Consider the following 13,660-nt stretch of genomic DNA (forward strand, 5'->3'; position numbering starts at 1 on the left):
AGCTGCGCTCTAATTACATGTAAAGTGTACCAAAACATCCCTTTTATCACAGACTGGAAATCTGTTAGCATCTGTCTCTCCTTTGTTTCTTCCACAAGATACAAGCTTGTTTCTACATTTTTTCTCACCTGTAGCGGTGATTAAAATTCATTATAAATGAAAGGAGTGAACAGAGAAACAAGTTCCTCTGTGTACCGTTCTAAACTCAAATTAGAAACAGCTGTTTGCTAATTCATGCAGCGATGTTTTGCCGTGCTCTGTGAATCAATAATAACTCACCCTATTGCTGCGGAAATTTTGGGATAATCCATATATTTAACTCGGCGTTGGATTCTCCAGGCAGGACTGCCGCGGCGGAGCCTCGACCTGCCTTCAGGCTGGCAGGAGGGGACTTGGGTTCGGCACTCGGGAGACAGCCACAGCTGCCACGACAGAGAACCCCCAACTCGAGAGGCGCCCGAAACACGGGCCCTGGCAGGACCAGAAGGAAACCCCGAAACAGTATCCTCGTCTCCTCCCCTCCCCCGGAACCACCACTTTAAAAAAAAAAAAAAATCAGCTCTGATTAAACGCAAACCACACACATCCTCCAGCCGCCGGAGGGAACAGCAAAATTAAAAGTCTAATTGGTACCCGGAACAATTTAAAACTATTAAGTATAGGTGAAGCTTTTCTGTAAGAAAATAATCCTTTGATTGGGATTAAGCTTGTTTGGATAGCATTCTTCCCTTCCCTACGTTTTAGCTGCAGAAGTCCGAGCTAAGGACTGGAAGTCCTCGGTGCTTCTTAGAAGCGTTCAGCCATCTCCTCCACCAACTTCAGAGAAAAGGGCATCCAGAGCCGTGTCTGCATCTGAGGCTTTGAAAGGGAATGGGTGTTCTTTCTCTTTTGTGGGGAGGGAGGCAAGCAACACCTTTGTATGTGAGCAACGCATACTGTTTCATCAAACCTGCTCTGTCCTGGCTAATAGGCACTGGCCCCTCAAGACACTGCCTCCAGGGAGCCCTCCCTGATTCCCTCTGCCACCATCAGTACCTCTCCCTGACCTCGGGACACTGCCGTGGGGCCACTTGTCACCCTGAACTGTGGCTCTCGGTATCACTACCTATTTCTGAGTCCTTGGGGCACCCCCATGTCCCTGACATCCTTTCCAGCCTAGGATATGGTCTCATTGAGCCATTCTTGAACTTCACACTGGTATTACCTCCCACCACCCACGTCTCAGCCCCACCATTCAACCACCAACTGCAGGGCCCTCTGTGCGTGCCTGGCATGATGCCTAGCTCTTTGTAAGCTTTAGATCCTCACCTCTATCCTATGTGGTGAACACCACAATTTCTCCCATTTTACAGGTCAGATACCTGAGAATCAGAGAGCGTAAGTTCCCCAAGTTTCACAGCACTTTAGTGGAGGGAGTCTGGAGTTATCCTAGGTTTCTCCAGAAAGCCATCAGAGCCACCGCTGTTATCAGAGAGCGTGCCTTGCCCGGCCCAGCCTCTGAGGTGTTCTTCAGGCAACTGTGTTCATCAAGGCTGCCTTCCCCTGGTCACAGCTCACCCAAGCCGAACCTGTTACTCAGGACCCAACTCTGCCCACCTCCCAGGCACCTAGCAGGGCTCTCCTGCGAGGCTGACAGTCAGGCAGGCCCTCATTTTCTGATGTCCATCGGGGCCCAAGAAGATGGCAGTCCAGTGCATCCTACGGTCTATAGCGTGTAGGTGAGGACACACAGCTCATGCTCATCTGTACGGTAGGAGGGAGCTTTCCCTCTGGAAAGCCCGGATGGCTCAGTCCTGGGCAGGATCAAGAAAGAGTGAGCATGGTGGAGGTGCCTGGTTGGGAGGCAGGGGGCACTCAAACTGAGCTTTGTGGAAGGAGTCAGATCTCCACTGACCGGTGATACCCCAAACACAGGAAACACACCGTTGCTGGAACCCAGGATGATTTTAGGGGGCACCCAAGTTGGCCTCAAATAACATTGACCCACAAAGCAAAAGAGTCAGTGCCCCTGCAAGCCCCTGGCAACCTTGGCACCAGGCCGAGGAGAAAGATTGCATTTGGTGCTGTCTTTAACTTCCAACGTTCCAGCAAGGAGAGAGCAGACCCCAGTCTCAGCGTTTTCAGGATTCCACAGCTTCTGGCTAGAACAGCATGAGTCGGGGGGCTTTCTCCTTACATTCATTTTTTAATTTAATTTTAAGGGTTACTGTCTATTTACAGCAAAGGATACTGATTTTCCATTTGCAGAATTAAATTAATTAAGTATGAAAACAGACCTGACTAAACAGAAAACACTAGGTAAATCACAGCACCAGGAACACACTCAAATCTCACAAAACTCATGGCAGAGGCTTACGCAGGACCGCAGACCAGCACCCGCCCTCCCAGCGCTGATGTGAGCGTGAAAGCCTTCATGGTGAGGTCACTGTGGGGTTTCACCTGGACCCGCGCCCATGTCTCTCTTCCCTCTTCCCTCTCAGAGTACGTGCAGCTGGAGCCCGGAAAGCCAAGAGGGTGAACGAGGTAGCCCCAGGGGGGTTTCCGTTCATCTGACCCAGGGCAAGTCTCCAGGCCTCCAAGTGCCCTGCTGCACTCCCGGCTACCACCACCCCCAGTTAGCTGGGGCCCTAAACAAAGTCTTCCGACGTGGAACCCCACAGCCATATCCACAGCAAACCCTTCTGACAGGAGACCAAGTAGAACCTGGTCAGACGAAGTGTGGGTAATCAAACCTCCACCCCATTCTCTCCTCCCCACGATGCCCACATCTGGGGAGTTTTCTGAGCTCTGAATGGGCACAAAGAGCCGGGGCTGGGCCCCTGGTCCTGGCATAGAGTGCACCAGTCCAGGTGTGCCAGGCCCCCCACCCCATGACACCCCATGCCCACACCTAGACAGCCAGGTCCCCAGGGCCCTGGGAGATGTCACAGTGAACTCAGCCTCAGCTCCTCGGAGAGCAGATGTGAGAGAAAGTACCTGAGAGCTGCGGCTGGGGAAACATCCCGCCTTGGCCGCCCTCCACCCCTCAGCCCTTGCCCCCAGTCCCCAGAGACCATCACTCAACTCCCCGAGCTCATAGCAACCAGGGCAGGTGCAAGGGTCACAGTCAGGGCATCTGGGCGGGGCCTGAGCCAGGTTCGGAAGTTTTCTGCAATTCAGTGCTCCCTTAGGAAGGCCCCTTAGAGAATCAGAACTCAGAGCCCAGAGGCTGCCACCCTCCCCTCCCGGTCTGGCTGGCCACAGGCAGAATGCAGCAAAGCCCAAGAGACTGGCCCAGGGCCTCTCGCGGTGGGCAGGACCAGTACTGGACCAGCACCTTGGTTCTGGGGCCGGTTCCAGCCCCCAGCAGCTGTGTGACCTTGGGAAAACTCCTGGCCATGGGCTCCCCTTGCTTCATCTACAGAATGCAGCTGGTGTATGTGACTTTCTTTCTGGAGGTGCGGACACAGGAAGTGCACAATGAAGATAAAGAACGAGCAAGCAAATGAACAGATGACCAGATATTCACCAAACCCAGTATCAGAGAAAACCACACGGTGCTTCTAACCTAGAACTCTGAGCTTAGAGAAGGCACTGAAAAATGATTAATACGCATGCTATATCTTACATTATATATGTACAGTATATGCTACATGTGCATATAAACTATGGATAATAAGTGACATATATTATGTGCTAAACATTTCTTGAGGATTTGCTCCATGCCACACATGTGGTCTCAATATTCACAATAGTCTGACAAATCATTACTGCCAACCCCATTTCACAGATGAGAAAATCAAGGCTTACAGAGATTAATACCTCCAGAGGCTTCCGGGTCAGAAATGGCAGAGCTGGGCCTTGACTATGGGTGACCTGACCTCAGAGTCTGTGCTCTTAGCCATGCTGAGATGCTTGTGTGTGAATCATCCCACCTATACCTGCGGGATAGAAACAGTGAGTGACACCAGCTCAGGAGCAAGAACATGTCCCCCATGGAGACGGCTTCACATAGAGCCCAGGCTGCATGCCCAGCCAAGAATCACTGGAGGAGGTCTGGACCACGTCTACATTCTCAGCCCAGACACCTCCACGGACGAGGCAGGCACACAGTCCAACCTCGAAGCACAGACCTACTGCTGAGGCTCAGTCCAATCCATCTTAGGCCCAGCTCAAAGGGTCAGCCCCCCAGCACTGGAGAGCCAACAGGCCTCCCAGCATCTGGAAGGACCAAGGCATCCCTCACCAAAGCACTCGCTCTCTTTGCACTGACCTGTGCCAGGTACCCTCTCGGCCACTCTGTGAGATAGTTACGAGCTTGGTTCCATTTTACAGAGGAGGACACTGAGGGTTGGAGAAACCACAGGGCTTGCTGTAACAGGCATTTCTGTTGCGCACAGCACAGCTCAGCCCTGGCACCTGGTTCAGCCACAGCTACAGTGGATGACTGGAGTCCCGAGCCTGAAGGTTCACCTCAAGCTTCCACCCCAGGTCTCCACCTCCAGGTCTCACTCCTGCTCAGCCTAGAGTCAGGGAGCCAATGTCCCCTGGGATGGCCCTCAACTGAAGGAGGACCAGAGCCAGTGGCACCCTGCACATGCATGGAGATCCCAGCAGAATCGAGGCTGGGGTCTGCAGCACTGACCTAGACACCCCTCCCCAGTATGGACCTCTCCCCCTTCTGGCCTCAGTCTGTCTCCTACACCTGCTTCCTGGGAGCACCTCCCCATCATATAACCTGGACCCAAAGCCTGGCCTCAGGCTCTGCATTCTGTCATGTTTACCTGAGGGGTGGCACCACATTCAGAAGCCAAGTCCGTTCAGCCCCTCAGCCCACCTTGTATCCTTGCCAGGGCTTGCCACGCTCAGGTCACTGAGAGGCCCCCTTCAAGACCTGTGCCCGACACTATTACTTCGTCTCGCACTTGCCTTGAACTTGACAACCCTACCTACCCGAGGGTAATCCTGGATAACTGTCTTGACGAAATCATGGGTACGATGTTTTTGTGACACCTGTTAAAATAAGCATAATTACTCAGAAAAAAAAAAGAAAAGAAAAGAAGTTCATGAATCACCTAAAGTTGGGCTGTGTATCCCTAAAAGTGGTTCAGGTCCTCACTGTGGAGCCCCTGCCATAACCTAAGCTTCGCACAGGCCTGCAGCTCTCGGTGTGTCCCTCTCCCACCCCAGGCTGCGAGCCTCAGGGGCATGGCAAGCCTTCCCGGCTGCGTGTGCCCAGCACAGCACCTGGCCAGAGGCAGGCTCAGGACAAGAAGTGGACTGAGCCCCGCAGGGAGGGTAGAGCCCTAGGATCCTCACTGATGTGCTGGTGCCAGAGACACAGCCACTCTGCGAGTCCCACTCACCCTTTATACTCATCCAAATGTACAACTCAGCAGAGAAAATTTCAATTTTCCCTGGATTTTCATGTTTCAGCCTCCAGAAAAATTGCCATCATGGGCTTTGTTACCGAGCTGTTGAGCCTCAATGACGGAAGGCGGCCCCAGCCCCGCCTGTGGTGGGAAGCAGATTAAAACAACCTGTCAGGACTGGGGAAGGCTCCAGAGGGGCAGCAGCGGGGAGGTGGCCACCTGGCCCAGGGCCACAGTGAGAAAGAGGAGCCCCATGCAGCTGGCCTGGCACGTCAGGTTCACGCCCCCTAGAGGTGGGTATGTGGCCTGGGGGATTCCCCTGGGGGGGGTTGGGGCAGGGGTAGGGCACTCAAGTCCTGGATGTCACGATGGGGGTGCGTCCCCTGTTCCCTTCTTGGCATCATTGACCCTTCCCTAGGTGCCCCTACACTGCCGCCTGCCCCCTGCTCCTGCTTTCTCAGACTGAATGGGCCTTCATCTGGCCCCATGCCATGCCTACTCTAATGCATAGACTTGAAAATCATAAACTAGATTCACTGAGCACTTACTATCCGCCATGCTAATTTTTATGTTAATTATTTAGCTACTTAAAGTGTTGGTCATAAATGTTTTGCTTGTATTGATGCATTTTTTAATGTTTATTTATTTTTGAGAGAAAGAGAGAGCAAGTGGGGTAGGGGCAGAGAGAGAGGGAGACAGAGAATCTGAAGCAGGCTCCTTGCTGTTAGCGCAAAACCCGACATGGGGCTCGAACTCACGAACCGTGAGATCACGACCTGAGACAAAGTCGGATGCTCAACTGACTGAGCCACCCAGGCGCCCCTGTATTGATGCATTTAAACCACATATAATCTGTTCACCAGACACACTTTACAGATGAGGAACTGGAGGCTCAGACTGCTGAAACAGACCTCAGGACTGACCAGCTAGCCACTCACTGTGCATGTGGGGACAGTGAGGCCCTTGACACCTGAGAAGGGACTTTTGCCCCAAGACGAAATCCTGGAGAGCCAGCAGGATCACCATGAGAGGCATGACATCCTCCTCCCAGGGTGACATCTGGAAAGGGGGCGGGGGGCTACACTGCCCCCAACCCAGCTCAGGTGAATGGCATCCTTGAGGGTAGTGTTAGGCCCACTGCCAGCCCGGGGCCACCGTCCCCAGCAGGGCTGGGTACCAGCTCATCTCAGTGCTGGACACAGAGTAGGCCCCATGAAGGAATGAATCAATGACAAGAGGTTCCACACTACATCTGAATAGTACTTCCCACATCATTGTTCATCTTCCACAAATGTTATTGGGGTTTCCCCACAGGTGCAGTTGGCTTAGAGCTGCCTGGAGACAACTCCAAAAAGCCTCACATCTCTGGATCCCTGGGAGCCTCCACAAGGTGCCCGGTGATAACTATCTGCTTGATAATTGAATGAATGAATGAATGAATGAATGAATGTCGGATGGATAGATGGATGGGTGGATGGATGGACAAAATATTGAAGCCCCAGGACTTGGGCTAAAGAGGGCACTTTCTGGGGCACCTGAGTGGCTCAGGTCATGATCCCATGGTCATGGGATCGAGCCCCACATCAGGCACCACACTGAGCATGGAGCCTGCTTGAGATTCTCTCTTTCCCTCTGCCCCTCTCCCCTGCTCATGTGTGCTTTCTCTCTAAAAAACAAATAAATAAAATAAAATAAAATAAAATAAAATAGAGGTCACTTCCTAACTGTGGTACAAATGAATACCTGAATAAGAGAATGAATGAATGAATGAATGAACGAATGACAAGGCTAATCACAGAGAAGGTGCAAGGAGCCACTCGAGGAGGCTCCTGTCAGGTGGAAGCCAGGGGTGGTGGGGTAGAGGCTCCAGCTGGAAGCCAAGGAGTTAATGAGCTTGACCACTAGCTTCACCACCTGGGCCCAGAGGGGCTGCCCCCTGCAGAGCCTGTCCAGTGTTACTGAGGTCCCTGGGGTGTCCGCACATCGTGGCAGAATGCAATTATTCCAGTCTCTAGTGCGGCAGGCATTTGTCATTCTTTTATTTGAAAGAACCTCTTGGAACCAGGGGCAGAGCAAGGGTGCGGGGAGGGGCCGGGGGGGTGCAAGGATGGAGGCAGAGCTCAGCTACCCTGCCTCAGCCTGCATCGCTGGAGGACTGGCATTACAACAAAGGAGATGCCGGGAGTAGAGGGGAGGGAAGAATTGGGGTGGGGGTGGGGGGCCTCCTATTTATTTAGACCAGAGCAGAACACATGGTTAGACTTAATAAGATAATAGGCTGAGATTTCACGTTCTTGAAGGTACAGGCTCAGCAATGTGATGTGGGGTGGGGGGGATGCATTTTTGTCTGGTAAAACCCCTCCAATGGTCGCCTCTTTCCACACAACACAATGGAGGCTGGGGCTGAGGGCGAGGGTGCGTGTGTGGGCACGCGTGCACACACACCCACCACATGCCCACACATGTATGAATGTGCGCACATGTCTTCCCCACCAAGGACCTCCAAAACCTTCCCACTAACTACCAAACACCCACAAACCAGTGTGCCCTCCCATTAGGAACACACAGTCAAGCAGTCTCCCTCACAAGTTTTTCTGGGAGGAGGTCACGCCAGCCAAGCACATGCAGGTGTCACCCCTTCCCAGACACCATTGCCCTGGATTTCCCCTTCCCTGCAGCCCAAAGGGGCCAACAATTAAAAGTGATCACTTCCTATTCATTTTAGGAAACTCCTTGCATTCACTGTTTCATTCATTCATTCTCCAAATATTTACTGAGCACCTACTCTGTGCCAGGCTGTCTAAACATGCTGGGGCAGCCAACACACCCAGTGAAACCCCACTCCATGAAGCCTGCATTCCAGGAGCATCAGGCCCACACCCAGGAATGCTCCAGAACCAAGACAGGCTGGGTTCACATCTCAGCTCCACCACTGACCAGCTGTGTTCCTGAACTTCTCTCGGCCTCCTCTGGTTGTGGTGGGGATGACATCAGATAATCCAGGTTAAGCACTTTGGCCCAGGGCCGGGCACACAGGAAATACTCCATGAACATATCACTGGTGGTGGAGGCTGCCAGGAAGCCCCTGGTTCACCGCACGGCTTCCTCGGTGAGCCCTACTGCCCACTCCCAGTTTGCTCATCCCAAGAGCATACTTAATTTCCTAGGTGCTCACACACCCCTGGGTCTGGGACAAACATGTGACAGAGAGATCCGAACCCACATCTTACCACTGAGCCCATCACAAAACCCCAAAATAGAAAAGCCTCCAAGGGGACACAATCCACGCTGAAACCAGTACTTAAATCCCTCTGCAACAAGGTCTGTCCCCTTGGTGGGGAACTCATTCCCTCCTCAGCTTCCTTAGCAAGAAGAAAGAATGTCAACGTAAGTCCTAAGGGAGGACCTGCTGACCACCTCTTAGGGACAGGAATAACAGGATTCTCCAATACCCACTGTCCTCCAAGAGGAGAGAGAAACAGTCATCTGTAACATGGTGGCCATTTTTTTAAATGACATTGCAATTTACATTTGTTTAATTCCTTCAATAAATACTACCAAGTGCCCATTCTAACCAGCCCTGTTCCAGGCTGGAAGCATGACAAAGTCCTTGCCCTCAGAGAGCCTATGGTGTGATGAGAGAAGACTGGTAATAAAGCAATAAATCATCTATAATAAGTCAAGTGGCACAATGAAGAAATGTGGAGCAGGATGGGTGAGGTGCCACTCTAGACAGGCGACAAGGTGATACTTGAGCAGAGACCGGGAGCAAGCAAGGAAGCAAGCCAGGGTGAAATCTGGAGGAAAAGCATTGCAGGCAAGGGGACTAGCAGGTGCAAAAGCCCAGAAGCTGGAGGAGGCTAACTTGGGTACATTCCAAATCTCCATTCTCTGAGATGCCAACACGAGGCTGAGACTGAAGGCGCTTGTCCTGCCCTCAGAGATCACGGGCTGAGCTACTCATTCCCACAGGGACCTAAAGTCCAACCCCACATTGACTCACTGTGTGACCTGATGCCGGTCTCTCAACCTCTCTGATCCTGGTTTCTTTCGGCAACGGCTACTTGGGGCTGAGCATCCTCCAAGAAGGCACTGCCCCTGGGGTCCTCCCCAGTCTGCCGCTCTGTGCAAAACACACCAACCATTCTCCTCTACCCCATGGCGCCATCCTCACACCCGCGCCAGCAACGCCACGCAGGATTGGTACTCCTGCCAAAATAGCTATTAACCCAGTAGCCAATAATAACACGTTATCCTATCAATTTGCTTCTGAAACGCTGTGTAATTGCAGAACCCAAGTTTGCCACCTCGGTAGCTTGGTTACGACATAAACAGAAAGAAACTCACCAGTTCCTTCCCCAGGAGAACAAGTGGTTGGCCACGACAAACACCCACTTACCACCCAGTCCCCCCACCCCACGGGCCCCCACGGAACCCATCAGGAATCCTGGTCTGCTGATCAATAGTCCGGAGACTTGTCTCCCTGTGCTCTTGGCATGTTATCTCTGTGTTGGAGAGGAGACCAGAGCCTGGGAGGTGATGGCTCGGGGCCATGCTGGCTTTGTGGGTGGCAAGGTCGGGCCCAGAAGCCAGCACTCCGGCAGCCTCCCGGCTCCTGGCTAGAAACCACGTGGCAGGAGAAGAGGGGCAGACGTGGGTGGAGGGGGGAGGGAAGGCCAGGAGAGCCTAGGCACCCAGGGGCCAGCAGGCGCTCAGGGTTACACCAGCCCAAGGGACACACCGACCATCATCAGAGACAGACCCAAGCCAGGCCTCCACACAGGAGACCGAGAGGCCAGGAGGCCACCGGGTGGGGCAGGGAGAGAAGGGCAGGGGAACGAAAAGAAAGCCGCGCCAGACCCAGAACTCAGGGTGCTCCCCGAGGAGCCCCCGGCCCCTGACGAGGCAGGGCCCGACTCGGATCTGACACACCGCCACCGATGCCTCCTAGGCCCTCACTTTTCGTCGTCCACTCCAGGAAAAGTTTCCTTCCTTCTGGATTAGATTCCACTCTGAGCGAACATTCCGCTTCCCAGCGAGCTGGAGCCTCTAATGGGACTCTTGGCGGTCAGTACAGACACCAACTGGCCTGTTTTATTCATTCTTCCCCTCCAACCCCACCCCTCCGCTTACCTCTCCCCCTGCTCACCAGGGCACCCCAGGACAAGTTGGTGGATGCCCTCGTTCCCGGCACCCAGCGGCAGGGCAGCTGAGGCTAGAGAGGCGCTTCCCGCTGCCCCACTGGTGACCTCAGCCCCAGGACACATCCCCACCCTCGGCCTCAGCCGGGAAAGGATGGGTCGAAAGTGTGCTGCTCCAGCCGCGGTGCTTGGCGGAGCCTCCAGCAAGTGGGGAGAGGAAGGGCCTCGGGGAGGGTGGGGAGGAGGAGGCAGAGGAGGCCAAAGGCTCGGCCACTCAGCCAGATGTTGACCCAGTTGAGGGCCCCAGGCCCCAGGGGCGCCGGGAAGCTCTGGCTCCCCACCTCCCACCCCCCGCCGCCAGCTCCAGGATTCTTGCAGAGAGGGGGGCCCGGGACAGCACCGCTCCCATGCCTGTCCCTGAGGTCGGGGTTAAAGAAGGAACACAGAGAGACGCTCAGGGGTTGCCAGGACAGGGTGGGGGACAGCCCCTCAGGGGCCCCTGGGTGGGGTGGGTGGGGTGCCGTCTGCGGGAAGGAGCTCTCAGCAAATGGAAACCAGGCCTCGGAAACTGGCCGGACCACAGCCACTGCACAGCTCCAGGGGAAACCCCGCTGCTCACTCAAAGGTGCCCCAACCCAGCAAAAGATGGTGTTAAAAATGAAAGGGCAGGGAGGGGGTCAGGCAGCTTAGGAAAGATTAGGGGGTGACAGCTGGAGGCACCCACACAGGCCCTCCTGTTCTGTGCTCTGAACACCCTTCATTGTTGGCACACTGGCCCCCAAGGCCTGCTTGCCTGTGAGTGCTGTAAAAAGTCAACTCCCGGAGCAATTACCCCGCTCTGCTTCCCTCCGTGGGGCCTTCACTCAGGTTTCCAGCAGCGTTGAGCTGAGCTGTGTCCCGGGCCTGGGGCTCAGGCTCACAGTGGGCCAGGCAAGCATGAGTCCCCAGCTCCCACGACATTCATTTTGGGGATCCAGCCCTCAACGCTGAATCCTCACTGCACATGAGTGAGGAAGAGAGATCAGGGGGGGAGGAGGGGGCCCGGGGCTCCACGGCTACGGCTGACCGTCAGGGATCAGTGGGACCCCTGGGCCCTGACATCAAGAGCTTGGGGTCTAGCAGACTTCAGTGATTGTAAATGCCATCTACCCATTCACTCACTCATTCAGTCATTCATTCGATCGCTGGTTAGGTTATTCCACAGAAGTTGGTGACGAGCTTCTGACCCACCAGGCACTTCAGAGCTTGGGATGCAAGGCGAATAGGCAGGCACAGCTCTTGCCCCACAGGCTTCGTGCAGGAGGCAGAGGTCCTACAATCTGTGATCCTTACTACGACTAGAGAAGTCCCGTGAGGGAACAGGGCTTCCTAGAACAAGGGAGCTGGAGAATCAGCCAAGGGAAGGGAGCAGGGATGCAAAGAGAGGCTCAAGTAGCAGCACAGCATGTGCAAAGGCCCGAGGTGGGACTGAAGTCTGTGGTCCCTTCCATCAAACCTCTGCCCCTCAGCCAGCTCCTCACTCTCAGCAAAGGTGGGCGGCCTGAGCCCAGCAGCCCCACCCCAGCTCACAGACTCGGGGAGCCCCCCAATGGCACCTCTAGCCACTACGCCCATACTGGAGCATGGCTTTCCCAGCCAAAGTTCTTGTTAAAAATGTTTCATATGTTTATTTTTAAAAGGGGCGGGGGGTGGAAAGAGAAAAGGGAGTCCTGAAGGTCTTTTTCTTTCCAGAAAAAAAAAAAAAATTAATAAATAAATAAAACCTCAGGAAAAGGGCATGGAAAAGCCTCTGCATCTGTAACCGCTGAACAAATGAAAATTAGCTCATTTAATCAGCTCCTCATGGCCTGGCTGTCCCGAGTGGGCCCCGGAACACAGCGAACTTCACAGCAGAAACTCGCCAGCCAATGTCAGTTTATCCTACAACAAAGGGATTTTCTAAATAGCGCGATCAAAACGCAGTGAAGGCCGCGGAGAGCTGGGGACCCAGAACTCGACCCCCCAGATCCTGGTGGGCCCCCACCTCCCAGCGTCATCCCTTTGAATGGAATTGTTCTTTTGGCTTTTGTTATAATTATCTAAACATGTGTGTAACTCTGTTCTACAAAGACTGTTTTAACCGGCAAAGAGGGTAACGCCAGCATCCCCTCCCCATCCACTGCTGCGGCCCCTGCCCCAAGCCCCGCACCATCGACCCCTCCCCCTCGCCCACCACCACCAGCCTCCAACCCACGCATAAACACACACGCACAGACGCCCGCACACACCGTGCTTATACCACACACGGAATTACACACACACGCAGTTCTGCACACGGTCACACGGTCACACGCAGTTACACACGCATAGTTACACACGCACAGTTGCACGCACGCACAGTCACATACAGGCACAGTTACCTCCACCACACGCAGGCACACAATACACACGGCTCTGCAGTTCCTGCCTAACAGCTGGAGGTGGGGGAGGCGCAGCTCGCCAGACCCCCAGGGAGCGCCGCTGTGCACACACCTGAGGCCCAGGCTGGTAGCAAGGACTCTTATTTCCCTGGAGTACTTTTTCCACGCAACTTGCCACCTGGGCTAAGTCATTAGGGCAACTGAGGAGGGGGGAGCAAAAGGCCACGGAAGGGGAGCGGGGGGCCAAGGGGAAAAAAGGCACGGGGGTACACGAGGCCACAGTGAGCACGAGCCAGTGGCCGCTCCCGGGCTCCACTACCAGTGCTGGGTTCACCTTCCCTTCCCAGTCAGCCCACCTGCAGTGTGTCCAAGCCCTAGGTGCCCAGTCCCACGGGGAAACAAGGCAGGCCGGATTCAAGTCTTGGTTCTAGCCCTCACCAGCTCGGAGACCTCGCCTCCCCTTCTGTAAAATGGGGAACGACGGCAGCCTCGCAGAACGGTCGTGTTGATTAGAGATGCAGGCTGCGTAAAAGTTTGTGCTGGTTCCGTTTGTACGTGCGGACACAGAGGCCCAGAAGGACGGTCACACACACACAGGATCGGTGACACAACCAGATGACAGCTAGTTGTTCGGTAGCTTTCAATTTCTTACCCAATCCTAATCCCCAGTGTGAAGAAGGGAAGAAAGAAAAGAAAGAAAGAAAAAAAGAAAGAAAGAAGACAGAAAGAAAGGAGAAAGAAAGAAAGAAAGAAAGAAAGAAAGAAAGAA

General features: G+C 54.1%; 1 protein-coding gene across 3 annotated transcripts in view; it reads right to left on the reverse strand.

The window, feature by feature from the left end:
- Nucleotides 1-13,660, reverse strand: part of ZNF423 (zinc finger protein 423) — a 337,746-nt gene that overhangs the window by 157,053 nt on the left and 167,033 nt on the right. The window contains exon 1 of one of the 3 annotated variants that reach the window (XM_040497968.1): nt 10,485-10,788. The exons of the other annotated variants lie outside the window; for them this stretch is intronic. The gene's annotated coding sequence lies outside the window, so the exon portion shown is untranslated. Of the gene's footprint in view, nt 1-10,484; nt 10,789-13,660 lie in introns of those variants that run through there. 3 annotated transcript variants of the gene reach the window in all.

The sequence above is a fragment of the Herpailurus yagouaroundi genome, unplaced genomic scaffold (assembly GCF_014898765.1).
Source record: "Herpailurus yagouaroundi ecotype Mexico unplaced genomic scaffold, PumYag 190, whole genome shotgun sequence".
Lineage (NCBI taxonomy): Eukaryota > Metazoa > Chordata > Mammalia > Carnivora > Felidae > Herpailurus > Herpailurus yagouaroundi.